The sequence below is a fragment of the Pelophylax lessonae genome (genome assembly GCF_965119305.1).
Source record: "Pelophylax lessonae genome assembly, chromosome: 6".
Classification (NCBI taxonomy): domain Eukaryota; kingdom Metazoa; phylum Chordata; class Amphibia; order Anura; family Ranidae; genus Pelophylax; species Pelophylax lessonae.
The window spans coordinates 223,485,670-223,506,634 of NC_138773.1; positions in this window are offsets into that span (position 1 = coordinate 223,485,670).

Genomic DNA, 20,965 nt, shown 5'->3' on the forward strand with positions numbered 1-20,965 from the left:
AAAGGTTTTTGATTAAATAGCGGAATAGAAAATATGATCCAAAAAAAGTGTATGTATATCACACGTACACAACCACACTAGGCCCCAATTACTATTGTTTGTACCCCTAAAAGGCTAGATGAGGAGTAGGGGGGGTATGGAACAGGCAGCACCCTCAAACCTTCAGAAGTATGAGATGAACCCCAACAACTTGGAAAGGTGGATCTCTCTCACACGTACCAACACAGACTATCCCCCAATTTAACTGATCCCCAAAGGTTTTTGATTAAATAGCGGAATAGAAAATATGATCCAAAAAAAGTGTATGTATATCACACGTACACAACCACACTGGGCCCCAATTACTATTGTTTGTACCCCTAAAAGGCTAGATGAGGAGTAGGGGGAGTATGGAACAGGCAGCACCCTCAAACCTTCAGAAGTATGAGATGAACCCCAACAACTTGGAAAGGTGGATCTCTCTCACACGTACCAACACAGACTATCCCCCAATTTAACTGATCCCCAAAGGTTTTTGATTAAATAGCGGAATAGAAAATATGATCCAAAAAAAGTGTATGTATATCACACGTACACAACCACACTGGGCCCCAATTACTATTGTTTGTACCCCTAAAAGGCTAGATGAGGAGTAGGGGGAGTATGGAACAGGCAGCACCCTCAAACCTTCAGAAGTATGAGATGAACCCCAACAACTTGGAAAGGTGGATCTCTCTCACACGTACCAACACAGACTATCCCCCAATTTAACTGATCCCCAAAGGTTTTTGATTAAATAGCGGAATAGAAAATATGATCCAAAAAAAGTGTATGTATATCACACGTACACAACCACACTAGGCCCCAATTACTATTGTTTGTACCCCTAAAAGGCTAGATGAGGAGTAGGGGGGGTATGGAACAGGCAGCACCCTCAAACCTTCAGAAGTATGAGATGAACCCCAACAACTTGGAAAGGTGGATCTCTCTCACACGTACCAACACAGACTATCCCCCAATTTAACTGATCCCCAAAGGTTTTTGATTAAATAGCGGAATAGAAAATATGATCCAAAAAAAGTGTATGTATATCACACGTACACAACCACACTAGGCCCCAATTACTATTGTTTGTACCCCTAAAAGGCTAGGAGTAGGGGGAGTATGGAACAGGCAGCACCCTCAAACCTTCAGAAGTATGAGATGAACCCCAACAACTTGGAAAGGTGGATCTCTCTCACACGTACCAACACAGACTATCCCCCAATTTAACTGATCCCCAAAGGTTTTTGATTAAATAGCGGAATAGAAAATATGATCCAAAAAAAGTGTATGTATATCACACGTACACAACCACACTAGGCCCCAATTACTATTGTTTGTACCCCTAAAAGGCTAGATGAGGAGTAGGGGGAGTATGGAACAGGCAGCACCCTCAAATCTTCAGAAGTATGAGATTGTGTTCACTGTACCCCACAAAGATTGAGTTCACTGCACCCCACAATGATTGTGTTCACTGCACCCCACAAAGATTGTGTTCACTGCACCTCACAAAGATTGTGTTCACTGTACCCCCCAAAGATTGTGTTCACTGCACCCCACAAAGATTCTGTTCACTGTACCCCACAAAGATTGTGTTCACTGCACCCTAAAAGGATGTTGTTCACTGCACCCCACAAAGATTGTGTTCACTGCACCCTAAAAGGATGTTGTTCACTGCACCCCAAAAAGATTGTGTTCACTGTACCCCCCCAAAGATTGTGTTCACTGCACCCCACAAAGATTGTGTTCACTGCACCCCAAAAAGATTGTGTTCACTGTACCCCCCAAAGATTGTGTTCACTGCACCCCAAAAAGATTGTGTTCACTGTACCCCCCAAAGATTGTGTTCACTGCACCCCACAAAGATTCTGTTCACTGTACCCCACAAAGATTGTGTTCACTGCACCCCAAAAAGATTGTGTTCACTGTACCCCCCCAAAGATTGTGTTCACTGCACCCCACAAAGATTCTGTTCACTGCACCCCACAAAGGATTTTGTTCACTGCACCCCAAAAAGATTGTGTTCACTGCACCCCAAAAAGGATTTTGATCACTGCACCCCAAAAAGGATGTTGTTCACTGCACCCCAAAAATGATTTTGTTCACTCCACCCCAAAAAGATTGTGTTCACTGCACCCCACAAAGATTGTGTTCACTGCACCCCAAAAAGATTGTGTTCACTGTACCCCCCAAAGATTGTGTTCACTGCACCCCACAAAGATTCTGTTCACTGTACCCCACAAAGATTGTGTTCACTGCACCCCAAAAAGATTGTGTTCACTGCACCCCAAAAAGGATGTTGTTCACTGCACCCCAAAAAGGATGTTGTTCACTCCACCCCAAAAAGATTGTGTTCACTGCACCCCACAAAGATTGTGTTCACTGCACCCCAAAAAGATTGTGTTCACTGCACCCCAAAAATGATTTTGTTCACTGCACCCCAAAAAGGATTTTGTTCACTGCACCCCAAAAAGGATGTTGTTCACTCCACCCCAAAAAGATTGTGTTCACTGCACCCCAAAAAGATTGTGTTCACTGCACCCCACAAAGGATTTTGTTCACTGCACCCCAAAAAGATTGTGTTCACTGCACCCCAAAAAGGATGTTGTTCACTGCACCCCAAAAAGGATTTTGTTCACTGCACCCCAAAAAGATTGTGTTCACTGCACCCCACAAAGGATTTTGTTCACTGCACCCCACAAAGATTGTGTTCACTGCACACCAAAAAGGATTGTGTTCACTGCACCCCAAAAAGATTTTGTTCACTGCAGCCCAAAAAGATTGTGTTCACTGCAGCCCAAAAAGATTGTGTTCACTGCAGCCCAAAAAGATTGTGTTCACTGCAGCCCAAAAAGATTGTGTTCACTGCAGCCCAAAAAGATTGTGTTCACTGCAGCTCACACACAGAAAAATGGATGTGGATCACTGACACCTGCCTATCTCCAATCCCACACCACACAGCAATATCGATTGTAGTTTGTAGAACACAGTTTCCCTAAAATTCAGCAGACTCTGTCCCTAACAGGATTGAGAAGAGATCGTAGATCAGGATTGAGTGCAGATTCACCCCACCCCCCACACAGCAATATCGATTGTAGTTTGTAGAAGACACTGACCCTATAATTCAGCAGACTCTATCCCTAAAATGCCTACAACTCGCCCTGCCTAAACACTCCGACCTGTCCCTCAATTCTATCCGGACACAAATGGTTTTTTCCTGCCTATCTTTCCCTAATCAGCAGCCAGCACATTGATGTGTGCTCTGTCCCTTAGCTAAGCAGCAGAATGACGCTGCTGCGGCGGCTGCCTCGAACTTATAAAGACTTGGTCACATGCTTCAGACGGCCAATCACAGCTACTAAGACATTTGCAGGCATGGCTGGGATGGCTTAAGGCACACCAGTTAAACGATTGTTGATTGGCTGTTGAAAGCCCGCCATGAAAAGAGCGCCAAAGCATGCAAAACCCGGAAATAAAACGACCGAACACGGATTTTTACCCGAACATACAGTAAAGTGTCCGTGTCCGTGTTCGGGTAAAAAAAATCCAATTATTCGGTACGAACACGAATAATACAGTCCGTGTTCGCTCAACACTACTTACAGTCATACAATTCAAACAACACTCCAACCCTGGCTACCCCTTACATGATTATATAATCTGAGGTGAGCACGTTTCCATCACCAGCCATGATGATTAAAGGGCCAGCACAGCCATAACATAGACATATGCCCTCTGTGCTATACCCATTAAATGCAGTGGTTTATTTTTCATAGATTGCATAATGCTTTTGTCATGAAAATGTATCTGGTTGAGCCATTCCATTTGCGATATCATCATTGTGAGGAAGGGCTACCCATGCCCACCACTATTTATTACCAGGAGAGACATTTAGGGTATGTGATTTGTTTTATAACCTAAACTTTAATGTTCCTTAAGTTGGTGTACCTCGTTTTCTCTTTTCTTTCTGTAGTTCTATTTTCTTGTGTAATGAGGGACACTGTATTATATTATGGTGCTGGTACCGTGTGTGCCCCCACATCTGCCCTTAGCCTCTTTGCATGTCGGTATTCCACTTTTGGACCTCAAGCACAGTCTTTCTACCTCTGGTTTACCTATCAGCAAAGAAATTGTTTAAATATATTGTGAAATGTACTTATTATTAATTTTTTATCCATCTAGAATAATCAAATGAGCTTCGGAAGAAGCAAAATATTTTGCGAAACATGTTGAGTTTCAATCATTGATGCTGACCAATCGCAATTGTGCTGGCTACCACCACAGGACCCTGGGTTGCCAGTTGACCCTGGCTGAGTGCTAGCGTTTGGTCAGATACTCAATTCCACTAGTCTGATTTTATATGGCTTTAGTATATGATGTGAATTTTTGTTTTGAATAAGCTTTTTTGATTTTACCCATGTGTGCCTAAAAAAGTTTTTCTCCAGTATTTACATTCAACTACTGAGATACCCTGAGTAAGGGTATAAGATGTTCATAAACTTTTAAAGGGATGTCTAAGGTTACCTGTGTTTTATTATTATATTGGCTCAAAATAAACTTCCACGTCTCCAGAGTGGCTGACACGGAAGAGAGATGTGTATTTGAGCAGGGGGGCGGCTATTGTACTTGCCATCATTAACGATTGTAGATCACGATTTTGAATTGTTGACCACTCTATATTTACCCACTCTTTGTCTAATGGTGTAAACCAAGCTTTGAGCTGTTCTAGTAACGCAGCATAATAGTAATTGCAGATTAAAGGGAGGCCTATTCCCCCTTTCAGATTTATGTTTTACTCAGAGATGTGTAAGCTATGTGGGATTTTCTTCTTGCCAAATGAAGCGTCTAATAGCCACATCCACAGCGCTGAAAAAACTTCCAGGGACTGTGTGGAAACAGTATAGTATCCCCATCCAGGACAGCATAAATTTCCCTATGTGGGTGAAATCATTTAGCATCTGTTTCAGCAAAGCCCCATAGTTGGCCTCATACAGTATGTTTGGTTGGAAGGGTGGGTAAGGATGGTGCCTAAATATGAGAGCCTGTGGGTTTCCCATTGATAATTGAATGAACTTTTTAAGGTCCTCAAGGCTTTTCCAGTTATTCCTATTGGTAGAGCGGATGATTTCTTTATATTAAGCTTGTAATAGGATATTTTGCCAAATGTTTTCAGGACTGCACTCACTGCCTCGAGAGATGTTTGAGGTTCAGAGACGGTGAGGATCATATCCTCTGCAAAAAGCCCTATTTCATATGTCTGTTCTCCAGCTTTAATGCTATGTAGTTTGAGGGTGGGATCTAATGAGGGTTGCCAGTCTCTGTATAGCCAAGGAGAATATCAACGGGGAGAGGGGGCACCCCTGCCATGTACCATTTGTGATAGAGAATGTGTCAGATATTACACTTGACGAGAAAACCTGGGCTAAAGGTTTGGTGTACAGAGCAGAGATGGCTTGTTTGATAAGGCCCTGGAAGCCAAATTTAGTTAATGTGGCCTGAAAGTATCCCCAATGGACCCTATCAAATGCTTTCTCAGCGTCTAATGCGAGAAAGATAGTTGGGGTTTTGGCGATTTCTACTAATCTCAGTAGGTTGAATATGCGTCTAGTGCCATCTGCCACTTGCCTGCCTTTCACAAAGTCCACCTGGTCAGCCTGGATTAAGGTAGGGGCAATTTCTGATACAGTGCCTTGCGAAAGTATTCGGCCCCCTTGAACTTTGCGACCTTTTTCCACATTCCAGGCTTCAAACATAAAGATATAAAACTGTAATTTTTTGTGAAGAATCAACAACAATTGGGACACAATCATGAAGTGGAACGAAATTTTTTGGATATTTCAAACTTTTTTAACATATAAAAAGCTGAAAAATTGGGCGTGCAAAATTATTCAGCCCCTTAAGTTAATACTTTGTAGCGCCACCTTTTGCTGCGATTACAGCTGTAAGACGCTTGGGGTATGTCTCTATCAGTTTTGCACATCGAGAGACTGAAATTTTTGCCCATTCCTCCTTGCAAAACAGCTCGAGCTCAGTAAGGTTGGATGGAGAGCGTTTGTGAACAGCAGTTTTCAGTTCTTTCCACAGATTCTCGATTGGATTCAGGTCTGGACTTTGACTTGGCCATTCTAACACCTGGATATGTTTGTTTGTGAACCATTCCATTGTAGATTTTGCTTTATGTTTTGGATCATTGTCTTGTTGGAAGACAAATCTCCGTCCCAGTCTCAGGTCTTTTGCAGACTCCATCAGGTTTTCTTCCAGAATGGTCCTGTATTTGGCTCCATTCATCTTCCCATCAATTTTAACCATCTTCCCTGTCCCTGCTGAAGAAAAGCAGGCCCAAACCATGATGCTGCCACCACCATGTTTGACAGTGGGGATGGTGTGTTCAGGGTGATGAGCTGTGTTGCTTTTATGCCAAACATAACGTTTTGCATTGTTGCCAAAAAGTTCGATTTTGGTTTCATCTGACCAGAGCACCTTCTTCCACATGTTTGGTGTGTCTCCGAGGTGGCTTGTGGCAAACTTTAAACTACACTTTTTATGGATATCTTTAAGAAATGGCTTTCTTCTTGCCACTCTATCATAAAGGCCAGATTTGTGCAGTTTACGACTGATTGTTGTCCTATGGACAGAGTCTCCCACCTCAGCTGTAGATCTCTGCAGTTCATCCAGAGTGATCATGGGCCTCTTGGCTGCATCTCTGATCAGTCTTCTCCTTGTATGAGCTGAAAGTTTAGAGGGACGGCCAGGTCTTCGTAGATTTGCAGTGGTCTGATACTCCTTCCATTTCAATATTATCGCTTGCACAGTGCTCCTTGGGATGTTTAGAGCTTGGGAAATCTTTTTGTATCCAAATCTGGCTTTAAACTTCTCCACAACAGTATCTCGGACCTGCCTGGTGTGTTCCTTGTTCTTCATGATGCTCTCTGCGCTTTAAACGGACCTCTGAGACTATCACCCACTGACAATGGGGTACTTTGACGTAGTGGTGGGCTTGAGCACGATATGGCCATATGGTGGGACCAAATCCCCATTTTTATTTATGGATTTTCTTCATATTTGATAGTCATTTCTTTTGCATGTGTGCGCTATTCTTTTTTAATATGCATGTCGCTTGGTTCATAGCTGCACCAGCTTTAGAAATACATGTTCAGGGTTTGCTCCCCCAACTTTTTGCTTGTTTATTATGTATTCGGTCTAACCAGACTTCTGACATTGAGCACCCAACCCCCCCCCCCCCACACACACACACACACACACACACACACACACACACCTGTACTCTATAAGTTATACAAGGTTAGTGCGCTATCACTACAGCAGCAAAAATAGGGGTGCAACAACATAATAAAACAATGTGCCACGTCCGAATGTTTTTATGTCATTAATAAACAAGTTTTTTACTCTTATCTTATTGTGCCTTTAAAGTCCATCCACATTCTTTTTTCTATTTCTGTACTCTCAGTGTCCACTATCAAGTAGATATAGGAGGAGTTCCTTGTAGTGCATTAGCACATCTCTCCCAGCAAGGAGTGTTGTCTCCAAGGGTTAGAGAGGCTGGATTCATCCTTTTTTATGGATAGTGTAGGACCCACTGACAATGGGATACTTTGACGTAGTGGTGGGCTTGAGCACGATATGGCCATATGGTGAGACCAAATCCCCATTTTTATTCATGGATTGTCTTCATATTTGATAGTCATTTCTTTTGCATGTGTGCGCTATTCTTTTTTTAATATGCATGTCGCTTGGTTCATTGCTGCACCAGCTTTAGAAATACATGTTCAGGGTTTGCTCCCCCAACTTTTTGCTTGTTTATTAAGTATCTCGGACCTGCCTGGTGTGTTCCTTGTTCTTCATGATGCTCTCTGCGCTTTAAACGAACCTCTGAGACTATCACAGTGCAGGTGCATTTATACAGAGACTTGATTACACACAGGTGGATTTATCATCATTAGTCCTTTAGGTCAACATTGGATCATTCAGAGATCCTCACTGAACTTCTGGAGAGAGTTTGCTGCACTGAAAGTAAAGGGGCTGAATAATTTTGCACGCCCAATTTTTCAGTTATTTTTATTTGTTAACAAAGTTTGAAATATCCAATAAATTTCGTTCCACTTCATGATTGTGTCACACTTGTTGATTCTTCGCAAAAAATTACAGTTTTATATCTTTGTTTGAAGCCTGAAATGTGGCAAAAGGTCAAAGTTCAAGGGGGCTGAATACTTTCGCAAGGCACTGTATTGTTAGCCAGGATAGAGCTTCAAGTCTGAATTCTATAGAGAAATGGGGCAGAAGTTTTGAGGGTTTTGAGGACAGTCACAGGTACTTGCCATGGCTTGGGGAGAGTAACTATTGTAGCTCTCTGCATTTCCAGAGCAAAGGAGGGTAAGGTCGCAACCCTGTTAAAAACTTTTTTCAGATGTGGAAGTAGTATGTCCGAGAATTTTTGGTAAATCCGTCAGCCCCTGGAGATTTACCTTTTGGCATATTTTTAAAAGCAAAAAGGATTTCCTCATCTGATACAGGGCCATTCAAGAAGGTAAGTTGTTGGGGGGTCAATGATGGTAAGTTTATGTTAGTGAAAAAGTTTTCAATACTATCTGAGGAGGGTTGATGTGTCCCCGAATCATCTTATAAGTTATATAACCGATTGGAACGCATTCGCTGTTTCATCAGGGTGATACACATCAGGGTGATACTCTGCTTTATTGCCTTGAGCATAGTAGGTTGCCTTAGACCGTTTAATAGTTTTTTCATGCTGTAGCAATAAGAATTGTCTAAGGTCCAGCCTACTTTTTTGTAATTCATTTAAGGTTTGCTGGGATAGGTTTTGTTTATGTTGTTCTTCCAACCTTTTGATTTGATGTGCGACCTCTGCCTTCTCTCCCTTGCTGACATTTGTATCAGTAAACCTCTGCAGAATGCTTTGTGTGAGCACCAAATTGAAAATACATCCGTATGAGTCTGAGTTAAGCTGGAAGAAATCTTTAAGCTGTGTTATCAATCTCTGTTAGAGGGCTTGGAAAATAAAGAGGTGTCGTTGCGCCATAAGAAGGTTGGAGAGATCGTGTCCTTTTCTCTAATGGTGACAATGGTCCGACCACATGGCACTGTGTATATCTGCATGTGTAGTTCTACAGAGTAGCTGGAGACCCATTAGAAAGAAGTCGATCCTTGAGAAGGAATGATGCAGAACGGAAAAAAACGTATAGTCTGTTTCTGATGCATGTAGACACCTCCAGGGGTCATAGAGATTATTGTCCCTCAGGAAAGCAAAAAGGGTCTTTCTGTGGGATCTTCTCCTTGATGTAATATCCAGTTGTAGGTTGCAGATGGAGTTGAAGTCTCCACTAAACAAGAGAAGTCCTTGACGGACTATCAATACTTTTTAAGTAAAGTGTTAAGGAACTTTCCTTTTCCAATGTTGGGCGCATACAGGTTCACTATGGTATAGGTGGTGTTATTTAAGTCGCAGACCAATATCCGGTATCCTTCCTTGTGCATCAACGGTGGTGGAATGTAATGTAAATTACACTGAGTTTTTTATGGCTATGAGCACACCTCTTAGAAGCTGAAAACTCACAGTTCTGGAGATCTTCTGGGTCTATGAAGAAAGTTCTGTATAAAGCGACCTACAGTACATACTCAGCGGATGTGTTTCAGCAGACAGTTTTGTTATAAGCGTAAAAAAAGAAATATAGGTTAGATATCAACAACACCCATAAACTACGGTGTAAACTTTAAGGTTATGATAAAAAAAAAACAGTTAATGGCTTCGCCACAACATTAACTAGGGGGGTGCCTGAGGCATAGTCCAGCTTGTATAGAAAATTATTAGACAGCTTGAGAGTACAACTTCAATCACCTCTCAGGAATGATGTCCTGCCTCTTGGGATTGGGAGAAAATGGTTTCACTGGAACATCTTCCCACTCCGCTGAAACACTGTTAGGAGAGGATGTAGGCGGTAAGGGGTTTTGTCACTAGGAAGTAAACCCCATTTTTTAGCCCACTTGGGGCCTTCCTCTTCAGTGTGTATAGCAATTGTTCGGTGCTCTCTAGTGACCAGCGGCTTGGGGGGGAAACCCCACCAATAAGGGATATCGTGGTTTTGTAGCAATTTAGTCAGAGAAACACGTTTTTTCCTCGCCAGCAGGATATGTTGAGATAGGTCAGCGTATAAAGATACATCGCTGTAAGGGCCAGGTAAAGGGGAGTTTTTCCTTGAGAATCGCATCAATGCATCTTTGACATGGTAGAAATGAATTTTAGCAATAACATCCCTAGGTATATTGTCAGGAAGATGAGACGGTTTTGGGAGCCTGTGTGCTTTGTCTACCACTATTTCTCTGTCCGACGTATCAGGAAATAAAGTAGAGATGCACATATCTCTGCAAGTCAGATGCTAACATGGTTTTGGAAATCCCACGGAACTTTATATTGTTCCTGCTGGAGCAATCTTCAAGATCAGTTAGTTTCAACATTATTGCCTGTATATCCTCCTCCGCTTCAATATGAGCGTCAATACGTTTATGTGCATTTGCAAACTCCCCCATTTTAGTTTCCTTATGGTTTATTCTATCCCCTAATGCGGTGACATCTGTCTTTACTTGTGACATAAAAGATAGCATGTCCCTATGAAGGGAGCCTTTAAGGGAAATTAGCATATCCTTAATAGTAGTTGCAGTGAGGGGTAAATCTGTAGTTTGGAAGTCTTTCAACTGCTCAATGAATTCCCTGGTGGTGTCTCCAGAGAGGGAGTCTGTAATGTTGTCACCCACCTGGTCTCCTGATTCCCAGCATTGTCTTGCTTTCTGAGGGCTGCATGTAGGGGATGCTCTCAGTGAGGCTCCATTCTGCCACGGGCGTGATCTGTTCCATTCCTGAGGTGAGAGCTGACTCTCTCTCCCTGCTGAGCTGTGAGCAGCGTGGAAAGTGCTGGAGCCGACGCCATCTTACGGAGAGGACGCCACTGACAATACAAAGAACTCCATCAATTTACGGGGCCCCTCTCTTCCTTTTCTCTTCCCCCATCCTGTCCGCCAGTTCCCCGGGTGTGTCACCGAGCCCAGGGAGCTGGATTTGTGTTGAGAAGTCGCTGTTAAGCCACAGGATTTAGTCGGCGCTCACGGAGCTGTTCGACTAATCGGCCATCTCCTTGGCTGCAGACCACGCCCCTGGACTTGTCTTTTATTAAACAGACTAATGATGAATGTAACTATGTAAGTGTGATACACGCAGTGAATCTGTATTCCCGGTTTACTTGGTGCACTTCTGTACCACAGAGTCACAACCCAGAAGTACCGTCGAACAGGTCATGCTTCTATGTGTAGCACCCTACAAGGTAGGTGCTAGGTAAAGTGTAGTAGGCCTTGCCTGCTTATCAGCAGGGCCATGATTTTCAGCTGGGCTGTCATGGTTCCCAGGTGTGGCTGTTGAGACTGGAGAGTCTCCCCACTGTGCTCAATGAGGGCTTTCATTGGGCAGTGGAGGAAACCCAGCCAATGGCTCACCCAGGCTTGTATCTACCCCAGAAAGGCAGATTCTGCCATACAGCATTCTGGGAGTGGGTATAGGTTTGAGGGGAGCACATGGCGCAGTGTCTTTGGTGGGAAGCAGAGTCCCAGGAGGGAGAGTACGGCTGTCTCTCCTCCTGTCAAGAGGAATCAGGTGTCCCAGGCGGCTTGCCTGAGGGGACAGAGGGCTGAGCTGAGCTGCAGAGAGGATCCGGTGCAGAGGACCAGCGGAGCTGAGAGGGGTCGAGTTTCAGGAAAGCATTCCCAGTCGTGAGTACTGCAAACTGCCCCTGGGGGTCTGCCTAGTGAGAGGGGACCACTCCGGAGAAGGTCAGAGGGATCCAGGAGCTAGCTAGCCGGTGCAGGAGCAAAGAAAAGGGGGTGCCAGTGTTGATCCTGAAGAGTAAAGGGGGTGCCAGTGAGTGGGCCCTGAAGTATTCAGTGTACAGTGGAAGTGTTGAGAGTTGCAGCAGTGCTAAAAGGGCTACCTCAGTCAGGAAGGACTGGAGGGAGCAGTATCAGAGACTTTTGAGCTAACCAGAGTGTCAGAAGTCAAGTTTCAATACAGTGCAGCAAGTCAGTGATTTCAAGCACCAGCAAGCGTTGGTCGGCATCCAGCCGGCATCAAGTCAGCGCTGAAAGGCATTTTTTTCTTAAGTGTCCCTTTTTTGTACCCAGTTGAGCCAAAGTAGTATCCCACTCATTCCCTTCTCCCATCCCCATATAAAATAAACAAAAACAAACCAAAGATGCCGGCCTGTTCTTTGATTCAGATCTCACACTTGGGCAATCAGCTTAAATGTGCTGTTGGTGTTACCAGTGACCATGGCAGACCCACATCAGGCCCAATGCCTAGAAATATTGCTACATATGTGTAGCACCCTACAGGTAGGTGCTAGGTAAACAGCAGAGCCATGATTTCAGTAGGTTGTCATTGTTCTCAGTTGTGTCTGCTGAGAGGGAAGTCTCCCCACTGGCTCTATGAGAGGCTTCTCATTGGGCAGTGGATGAAACCCAATCAGGGACACATTCAGGCTTCTATCTACCCCAGAAGGCAGATTCTGCCGCAGAGGATTCTGGGAGTGGGTATAAGTCTGAAGGGGGTGCATGATTCAGCGTCTTTGGCGGGAAGCAGAGTCCCAGGAGGGAGAGTACGGCTGTCTCGCTTCCTGTCAGAGGAAGCGGGTGTCCCAGGTGGCGGCCTGGGAATCAAGAGAGTGTGAAGCTAAGCTGCAGAGGGGATTGGGTGTGCCGAGAACCAGCGGAGAGAGAGGGGTCCAGTTCCAGCAAAGCCTACAAAGGTCGTGAGTACTGTGGACTGCCCCTGGGGGTCATCCTAGTGTCAGAGGGAACCACTCTGGAGAAGGTCCTGGGGATCCAGGAGTCAGTTAATTGCAAAGGGGGTACCTAGTGAGAGGACCCTGAAGTGTTAATGGGGGCGCCTGCAGTTTGGACCCTGAAGAGTCAGTGTACAGTGTGAACATGGGCGTCCGCAGGTAGGGGCAAGGGGGGGCAAACGCCCCCCCCCCTGGAATTTCAACTTCCCCTTTAACCACTTCCCGCCCGCCCTAGCAGATTGACGGCGGGAATGTGGTTGTATTATCCTGACCGGACGTCATATGACGGCGGCAGGATAATACAGCTCTGCGCGCCCCCCGACACCCTGCATCTCCGATTTCGGTAAAAAGCCTCTGACGTAGGCTCTTTACCATGTGTCCAGCTGTGTCCAATCACGGCTGGTCACATATTAAACAGGAACAGCCGTTGATCTGCTTTCCTTAGTTCGTGCCTGACAGGCACGAGTAAAGGAGCGCCGATCTGTGGCTCCCCTGACAGGGCGGGGGCGGCACTGGTAATCAGATCATTGATTACCAGTGCAGACCCTCGGGGGGGGGGGGGTGCCACTAGAACCACCAGGGATGCCCACCCATGACCCCAGGGATGCCCACCTATGACCCCAGGGATGCCCACTATGGCCACCAGGGATGGCAATCAGGGCTCAGGGAGCCCCCCATTGCCCTCCCCATCAGTGCTGCCCACCAGTGCCCTCCCTATCAGTGCTGCCCACCAGTGCCCATCATTGCCATCTTTCAGTGTCGCCCACCAGTGCCCATTATTGCCCACCAGTGCCACCTATCAGTGCCCATCAGTGCCGCCCATCAGTGCTGCCTATCAGTGCCCATCAGTGCCGCCTATCAGTGCCCATTAGTGCCCATCAGTGCCACCTATCAGTGCCCGTCAGTGCCCATCAATGCCGCCTATCAGTGCCCAGTAGTGCCGCCTATCAGTGCCCACCAATGCTGCATATCTGTGCTACCTATCAGTGCCTATCAGTGCCACCCCATCAGTGCCTGTCAGTGCAGTCTCATCAGTGCAGGAAAAAACATATTTATTTACAAAATTGTATAACATAAACAAAAAAAACTTTTTTTTTTTTTTTTCAAACTTTTTGGTCTTTTTTTATTTGTTTAGCAAAAATGAAAAAACCCAGAGGTGATCAAATACCACCAAAAGAAAGCTCTATTTGTGGGTGGAAAATTACATAAATTTGGTGTAGGTACAGTGTTGCATGACCGCGCAATTGTCATACAAAATGCAACAGCGCTAAAAGGGGAAAATTGGCCTGGGCAGGAAGGGGGTGAAATTGCCCTGTATTGAAGTGGTTAAAGTGGCTGTTAAGCCACTTTATACCATCCTGTTTGGTCTGCTTAATAATCTTGTGTGCCCCTGTGTCTGTGTTTTAAAAAAATAAGCCATTCTTTACCAGTTTTTATAGTGCCGAGCGCCGCTCATGTGACCCATCGGCTCTCTCCTTTCCCCGTCTGACAGCTACCTGTCGCGGGCGGGGCTGAGGATTCCTTGCTTACATCGGTCTGGAGGGGAGAAGGACAGAAGGGGAAGAGGAGGAGAGAGGCAGGGGGTCACATGAGCAGCGATTGGCGCTCTGAAAACTTTTTATAAAACACAGATACAGGGGCACACAGGATTATTAAACAGACTGTAGACAGGATATGAAACTTTAAATGAAACTACAGCAGTAGGAGGGGAGGGGAGGGGGCGGGCTCTGACACAGGAGCAGACAGGCATGGAGGGGGGGGGGAGAGGACAGAGGACGACAGGAGAGCTGCGGAAGATGAAGACACGTAAACTGACCACGGTGTTAGGGCTCAGCAGCCTTGGTATACCGTGGTCAGTTTACAGAGGGGAGGACATAACCAGGCAGGATCAGCCAGGTAGTTGAGGTAATAGAAGGGGCCACATGACAGCACAAGCACTGTGCTGTATAACATGCTTTAAGAGAACAGGATACATTTTTTTTTTTAGGTTAACAAATGCTTTAAAACTAAATGCTGCCATTTGCCCTTTAAAAATAATTACTCAAAATAAGTATAATGACTAAGCCCCTCCCCTTCATGACCTTGTTGAAAAGAGACGGGGCATGGGTGACCTTAAAATGATGCCCCCTCCTGAAAAAAGTTCTGTGGACGCCCATGAGTGTGAATTGTACAAGGTTAAGAGTTGCAGCAGCACAAGTATCTACACAGAGCTACCTCAGCCAGTGCAGGGCTGGAGGGAGCTGTTCAGTGACTTTTGAGCTAAAAGCAGTGTCAGGAGTCAAGTGTTCTACAGTCCTGGATCTTCTGAGTTAAAGTCGAGGTTCCAGCACAATTTTAGTACTACAGTGTCTTTGAGCGTCAGGAAGCGGTGGTTGGCATTCAGCCGGCGTCAAGGTAGCGCTAACAGGCATTTTTCTTCAAGTGTACCTAGTTGAGGCAGAGGAGTATCCCACTAATTCCCTTCTCCCATCCCCTAAATACAATAAAACAAACAAACCAAAATGGATGCCGAAATGGTCATTGTTTCAGTTCTCACACCTGGGGGGGTCACAACTCAAATGTGTTGGAAGTGTCACCAGTAGTAATGGCAGACCCACCTTTGGCTCAAGGCCTAAAAAACCTGCTACATATGTATTAGACTGTTATTAGATTAGGATAATAAAACAGAACACTTATATCAGGTGTTCCTGTTGGCGTCCCCGTTACATCAGGAGTCCACATCACTGTCCCTCTATCCCACAGGGTTCCTATCAGAATGCTCCCTTACATCCGGTGCCTCTATCAGAGTGCCCTGTTACATAAATCGGCCCCATCAGCTTGCCCCCTTATATCAATTGCTGCCATCAGGGTGTCCCCTTACTTCAAATGTCCCAACCATAGAGCCCCCTTAGTACAATTACCCCATTAGACTGGCTCATGGACCAGTGGATGCACTGTGAGACCTGGGGGGGTGAGGGAAGCATGCAACCCTCTCCATCACCATCACCCTCCTAGAGCCAGGCCTGTTGCAAAGAAGAGAACTCCAGAGAAACCAAGGTAACCTGCTACTTTATCTTCACATATCTGCAACTTTATTTCTTCACAATTAAAATTAAACAAGCATTCGAGGAAATTCCTGGCAGATTTGTCTGTTTTTTAGCACTACAGTTTACTTGTATTTCATGCTATGTAGACCATATACTGTTTTGGGAATTTCATACTACTTTATTTTACCTGTGTGTTATAATAAAAAAAACTGCAGTACCCATCAAATTCTCAGTAGATGGCAGTGTTGTGTGATGATTTTAATCAATGCTGGCAAGAATTGTTAAGCAGAGACAGGACTTTATTCTGCACATATGCCAAGACTGGAAACCTCATAAAAGACATTAGATGTTTACAAGTGCTGAGATGGACTTTTAAAACATAAAGTCAATTCTTTCTTTGTGTGTTAGTGCCAAATTGCAAACCCTACATATCACTAACTTCAAGATAGTTCCTAAAATAATTTCAGTGAAATGCACAAAAGCATACATTACAAGGTTTGTACAATGGGACACACTTTGACAGACGGGGCAAGCACCGCCTACTGCACCAAAAAATGCCCAGTATCAGCCTTCTCTCATTATACACTGCATCCACAACATCCGCCTTCATTACTGTGCTACACAGCCTTAGACACAGCATCATGGGTGTGCCTGGGCACACCCCAATCGTTACGCGTGGTGCCGATTTCCCCTACTGCCTGGGCTTCCCCCGTGTTTGCTTCCCCGCCACTGCCCTGGCTGCAGCGGAGGATGTTCCAGGATGCAGAGTGGCGTAAGGGGCTAGTAAATATGTAATTTACAAGCCCCCTTTCTAAATATCCACAGTGAACACACTCGGTCCCGGTGTTCATTGATAACTGAAGCAAAGTCAACTGTGTTTACTATGCTTCAGTTTGTGAATGAACAGGAAGCCGCTCAGCACAGAGCACTCCCCATTCATTCACTGCCCTGTGTAGCTGATGCTGCAGAGAAAGGCATGTGTATTTTGAGCTTTGGGGTGCACACCTATTCATAGCATATGTGGGTGTGTGTATGTGTATATATATATATATAGAGAGAGAGAGAGAGAGAGAGAGAGAGTGTCAATGGGAAGAATAATGCCTGGGCATTGGCAGTTGGTGAAAGCAGAAAGATGCCCTGGCATTGCAAACTAGTGAGAGAAATGGAATACCCATTATTGCTGTAAATAGAGAAAAAAAACACCATTATTGTCAGTGTAATAAACAAGCCCCATCTGCAGTGGTGTCAGTGGTAACTCAGTCCGGAATGTATGAATGCTATTCAATGGTTTACATACCTAAGACACAGAGGGTCCCTGTAACACACTGCAAAGTCATATCTGTGCTGGGAATATGAAAGCACCATAGGCTTGCACACAGGGTGTGCCTGGGAACAACCTAAGCACCCTGTATGGTGCAGATTCCCCTGATATTTCACCAAAGCCCCAACAGGGCTCCTAAAAAAAAAAAAATGGAAAAATAATTATAAAAATAAAAACTGACACTATCTGCTGCCCTACTGACACCACTCTCTGCTTTTCTGACACCATCCATTGCTCTGCTGATACTGTATATACACATGTGCCCACACACACAAACATGTTTAAGCTTTGGGGTGCACACCCTAATACAGTGGAAAGCACTGTAAAGTACGGGATCACTCTACCCGATGGTGCTGGCATAGATCACGTGCTGAAAGTTGCAAGGAAGATTCTCCTGGACCTGTGAGTCACCAATATCTTGGCAAAATCATCCTGTGGAATCTGGGACAGTTGGGGATGTTTTGTGTTTTCCTACATTATTTCATTGACTCCTTGTGGCCTCACAGCTGGCTTCCCACTGCACATGCGTGAATCAACTCACAGACTCTTGGGGTCTGTGATGTGTCACAAAAAGCTGCAGCAAAGGGACCAATACTAGGTACCCTAGTTGGGTTTCCTCCCTCCACAAAAAATGGGAGAGAAGGGGGGGAGACGGAAAACTCCTAGGAATTAGCCGCGCCTGCAGAACAGTAAAAGCTCTCCAGAGAAGGAAAATCTAACAAAAATTTATGGTAAGCTTTCAGGAAGAATGTTGTCTGTCTCTTGTGTGCATGAAGACAATTAATTATTTTTAATGGAGGCGACATAAGGTCCCCCTTGGTTGACCCCTTCATTTACATCAGGATGCAAATACAATCTAGGAGCTGGGATGGGGTAAGGTGCAGCTGGAATGAATTACTCTCACATTCAGCATTCACTCCATCAGACTTTACTTTCTTTTCCCTTTTTTTTTTTTTTAACTGTTTCCAGTAATGACAAACATATGCTCTGTCTTTTGTTCCATTGCTTCATAGAAAACAATTTAACCCTGGCAGTGTATAAGAGAACAGTGCATGATACCATACAATGACATAACCGAGAGTTTCATTAAGAGTTTATTCTTCTGTAAGGGTGTCCAAACTGACTAAATATTTTATGAAGAAGGCATGTTTGTGGATGAGAGATGCCTCATGTACACAGCTAAATGAAGCCATGCAAAGATTAAATACAGACTTTTCTTTTATTGATTAGGCTAGCCATTGGTAGGTCAAAATGGGCACACATAATCTCTTCTGTGAATCCAAAATTATATACAGTAATTATGTTTCGTGTCATCCATCAAGGCAACCCATGTATTATGTCTTATCTCATGTGAGCAAAAGTTGCCAGCTAGAATAATTCAGCATGACACGTTAACTATTTCCCTGACCAGTATCAGAAGGAGGTGCATCAAGATACTTCTCAATGTCATTGCCTGGATCTGGAACCAGTCATCCTTCATCTGTGATTACCATCCAATCCTTAAAAAAAAAAAAAAAAACATTGCAGTAAACTTGTAGACAGCCTTTTTCTTCATAAAAGGTAGACGTACAATGGAAATCAAAAGCCACCAAAGCCCCACCTCCATGGCTGTAGTCTGCACAGCCCTAATAGAACCTGAAGTGACCCATCCTGCCTGCTACTTGTATGGTTAATTGAAACACACAAGCAGAACATCTGGTGTATGCACTTGCACTGTACTGTTTTGCCACTTGAGCAAAAAACTGCTATTGATGCTAAGATCCTATGTACATCTAGGGGTTGATTTCTTAAAGGCAAACAGACTGCATTTTTCAGGGAAATTTTCCCCAAGAACATAATAGGTGAGCTGAAGGTCTGCTTACTTGCATTAGCCAATCATGTGCAAGCAAAAATGCAGTTTCCTTACCTTGCACATGATTGGATACTCTTTGCAAAGTGAGATTTCATTGCATTCACTCTGGGGGAAAGTTACCTTGCAAAGTGCAATTACCCTTGCATAGTAAACAGACTATTTTCCTTTAGAAAATAAACCCCCTTGAGTGCACTACTCAGGTTGCTCCAGGTTGTGTTTTGGCTAAATTGAAGGGCTGATTACAAGTATAATATATGAAACCTCTGTTAAAGCGCAATTATATAAATAGTGTAACTTTTGCCTAGTCGCAGAAAAAGTGAATTTTCACCAACAAAAATTATAGATTGTTAGACGTGCAAAGACACTTAGGTTTGAAATGCGATATACATTGCTGCAACTGCCAGTCAGTTACTAATCTAATAGGACTGGTAATGTGTAAACTCTGGCACATAAAATAAAAAAAAAATTTGTCATACTATATTTTGATCTTCTGTAAGCTCATGTGGGCGCATTAATTCTAATATATTAATATTTAGAATGGAAAATAAATGGAGCAAAATTTTAGAAAAAAAAAAACTTTCTTGGTTCACTGTGTAGCAGAGTGCCCGTTCACTCACCATACTCAGATGCAGTCCCTTTTAGCGTCTTTACCCGCAATTTACTGGGTTCCTGGACTTGCCCAGGGAAGATAAATGTCTCTATTTTCCTCCCCAAGCAACAGCTCAGAGAGGCCACACGTGATGAGGTCGATGTAGTTGGGCAAATTATCTGCAGCCAGGTTAGAAGACCTTCACTTTCAGAAATAGCCTGTGGACAGCCGGCCCAAAGGTAATGGCACAAAGCTTCTCTAAAAGACCCAGCTACTGGGAAATGAGAAAGAACAAATGACCCCTGCGCTTGAGGGGTGGCCTTGCGGCTGGTATCCTGAAAATGCGATTCAGGTCAAATTGTAGTAAATTCAGGCTGTGCTGCCACTCTCAACAGGTCGTGGTAACCCAAAGCAGATACTGGAAAAGAGAAATGGACAGAGGGCGCACCAGCCTAGCGCATTATCTTTAAAAAATGTATTGTAATAGACATGTATACACATTATACTCACAAAACGATTATGAAACACGAGCAATAAGCAATGAGGGACCACCAGAGGTCTCCACTGGGCATCCTTAGCTGCCGCAGGCCGTGGAAGGATGTAGACCTCCATAAAAACGCTTACGCGTTTCGGGTGTTCCCCCTTCATCAGAGCTAGTTGGGGGAGTGAGTGGTAGGGCTTTTGTATATTCCAAAAGGTCACATGATCGAGTCCCAAAGCTCCACCCTTTGTGGGTGGGTCAAGAACAATATAAATTTACATCCTTCCACGGCCTGCGGCAGCTGAGGATGCCCAGTGGAGACCCCTGGTGGTCCCTCATTGCTTATTACTGGGAAATGAGAGCCTTCCTGATTGCTGCCAGACAGCCCCAGTTCCAGTGGGGTGGGGATTCTAGCTTGGATTCCTCCAGCTGTTCACCGGTGTTATCAGAGCTACCCTAGACATCACGAGAAGGATGCTGGCTATGAAAATAGTCCCAAGCAGCAGTTCTCAGGTTGACTCTCTGTTATTATAGAGTCTTACAGTGACCAAGCGATGCAGCCACGTGTTAAGTTAGCCGTACACATTTATTTTTCTCTGGTTCAGCCTGTGGCATTCAAGAAATCACTCAAGAAACTTGCCTACTAGCTGTTGCATTCAGACAGCCGCAGCACTTAGATGTAGTCATAGTGTGACCAACAATTTTACATTTTTCAATCAATGTTTGTCAAGCCTGGTGGTGCCAACAGGGCAACCTACAGATTCAATTTTAGTTGATTCAGCAGGAATTGGCCGCATTTCAAGTCGTGTATCTCTAGC